Source organism: Erigeron canadensis, chromosome 6, assembly GCF_010389155.1.
Source record: "Erigeron canadensis isolate Cc75 chromosome 6, C_canadensis_v1, whole genome shotgun sequence".
Classification (NCBI taxonomy): Eukaryota; Viridiplantae; Streptophyta; class Magnoliopsida; order Asterales; family Asteraceae; genus Erigeron; species Erigeron canadensis.
The window spans coordinates 26625902-26628993 of record NC_057766.1 but is presented as its reverse complement, the minus strand read 5'-3'; positions in this window follow the sequence as shown (position 1 = coordinate 26628993).

The window sequence follows — 3092 nt, the reverse complement described above, 5'->3', positions numbered from 1 at the left end:
TTATAATGCAAACTTCCACTTAGTGATAGAGGCAGCAGGTTTCTAGAAAACATATAATGGTCTATGACAAAAAATTGCTAGCTATATCAGTTATTTCACTGTGCAAACTCCCAATTTAATTGGAAGACATGCTATTATATTATAACAAACAATATATGATATGATAAACTTGATCGAAAACAATAATTCTCGCCTTTGCTTCTTAACCAGGTAGTTACAGTATTTGCGAGTGCATACATTTAAATGATTATGGATTAAATGGTTCTTGCGAGTGCATACGTTTTCTTTAGAGTTTGATAAAACGCACATACTGTCCAAACTCCAAAGTCTGTACACTTTAAAATTGCATTTAGCTTATTAAAACGCAAAAAGAACTAAAAATATATATTCTTCAAACCCCATTTTAGTTTCTAATACGTTTGTTTGGTTAATCCAATATGAGAGAATTTCTGACTTCTATGCCATAGTGTATGAGCAAATGCGCATAGCATGGACCCTAAGCACACCTGAAGTAACCCACCCATTTTTCCACCTATAGTTATCGCTTAAGATAGAATTATAATATATAGTTCACCTGAATTCAAGTTAAGGCAGCCTTTGACTTTGAGAACACATAGCAAAATGGCGCTCTCGCCATTAGCCCATGTAGGCAGAATAAACAAAAAAAACATCTCCAAGAAGCTCGTAAACTCCACATGAGCAAGATTACGTAACATATAGGCATTGAGAGGCAAGCCAAAGTTCTTTAGAAATAGAATTTCCTGAGGAGACACCTGAATTCTACAGGTAACAAAACATGTATACATCATTCATGCCTGTGCACTGTGCACACAATACCATATATATATAATGTACTTATAGTGCATAATAAGGTTAGAAAAGGCAGATCAGGGTGGTGGTGCCGGATTGTTGGCAAAAAGGGAGAAGGGGGTCAAATAGGAACAACCAATCCATCAAGTTGCCATGGACAATTAAGAAGGCCTGATTTAGAAACCATATGAATGAAAAGAAAATAAGCTTCTTCCTAGTCAGTAGGTATGATTACCCGTTATCATTTTCAGATTTTCACCGAGATTGAGAGGTCTGAAAATGGTTCTGTCATGCCTTGGTGGTAAAATGAGAACAACAATCGAACAGAATCCCATGGAATACCAGGGCTTTCTTTTGTTTGTCAGGCGCTTTCTACAAATTCCAACATAAAGTAATCATGATCAAATCATTAAAGAGAGACATGACATGTGATTGTGCATAAGAATGATGTTAAATGAATACCTGTCTTGCGATAGCCAAAGAGAGCAACCCACGTAACAGAGAAATATAATAATAATATGATGATAAATACTTCAGACTCAAAGAAGAAATTAGACAGATCAACTGTAAATAATTCTAGGGAATGTATATGTTGAATGGCCACAACTATTTGGAGCTTCGTAATGTTTTTACATCATGGATGAATAACAAATGAAACAACTAAAAACTTACCATACAACCATCAGCCTTTCCACATATTTAGATATAAACCGCTAAAAAATAAACAAAAAATCAAATCAGATTAAATATTATTAGTTATATCGCAACAAAATAGAGCAAAACAAAAAACAGAAATCGAAAGATTCAGAAATAAAAGTAGATTGGGGAGAAAGACGATGATGATTGGAAGCCGATATCGGGGTCGGCGACTAAATTTCAAATTGTTGTCGTGATAGTTGATTTGTGTTGTCAGCGGGGGTTGGAGATGGTGTTGCCGGTGGAGTGGTTATGGTGGAGAGGAGAGAGGGCTGCCCGTGTGATAGAGAGCGGATGTGGAGGAGCGGTGGAAAGCTATACGATAAAGGAGTATAAATAGATAGACTTAATAATTAATAACTTAATACATTCGGTCAAACTTTATATTTAATAAACAAAAAAATCTATTACCTTTTTTTATATTTAATATATAGACATTATTTATACATTTAGTCATTAAATGCATTCAACACATAATGAGTAAAAAAAGAACATGCTCTTATACAGGTTTAGCTTTTAAGTTATGTTTCTTTTTATAATTGTAACACTAAATAAAATGTGCGTAGAAACTAAAAATTAAAAAAAAAAAATCTTAATATATATAATTTTTTATATTAAAGCGATAATGTGCCATATCTCGGGTAGGGATGTGCACGGGTCAAAACCCGGCCCGACCCGGACCGAACCGGCATGACCCGTGACCCGTGATTGTAAAATGGAATCGTGACCCGGCCCGTTAACCTTCCGGGCGGGTCAGTTTGGGCCCGGGTTTAACCGGTCCGGGCTCGGTTTTAAAGTCTTGACCAGAAAATCGTTTGTGAGCTTGAATGTTTCATGTAAACATGTACTAACAGAGATGAAAATGATCTTGAAGATGACTTTGGCTGAAAATGAACATGTTTTTGTGTGTGTTTGTGTGTGGTGGGAGTTTTTTTTTTCTTTTAAAGGGGTGTGGTGGGATGTTGAAGATGACTTTGTATGTGTAGGTGTACATAAATAATCCCACTAATGAGACTCATTAGGCTTCACGTGACTTGAAAAATAAACTCTTTGTGTGAGTTTCAAAGATTCAATTTTAAAGTTAGATAAATCAAGGAATTTTTCTAAATAAAATAATAATATAATGGACCCATGTTTGTGTTTTCCCGTTGTTATCCAACAAAACAATATATATTGACTATTGATTTAACCTTTCATTACATGTCTAGCACTTTTCTTTTGCATATATAGATACATACACACGGTGTAAATATATTACTCTTACTTTTCAACCCTCACTTCAAAACTCAAAAACTAAAAGCAGACTTATGGTTTTCTATTTTCCAATAAAGTAGTACAAAGTTTGATGGCATATGGTACTACAAAAACTAGTTGGTGATGTTGAATTGGGTTGAACAACAAAAGGCCAATATCTCCTACATAGAGCCACAAAGTTTGAAGCCAGACGCCCAGACGAACCGAAGATTAGAAGCTTGTTTTTTTTAGCACGTATACATCCCTACTTTATCATATGCTTTCGGGTTTTTACGGGTTTGCCGGGTTTCACCGGGTTTGAACCGGCCCGACCCGAAAACCGAAAATCCACT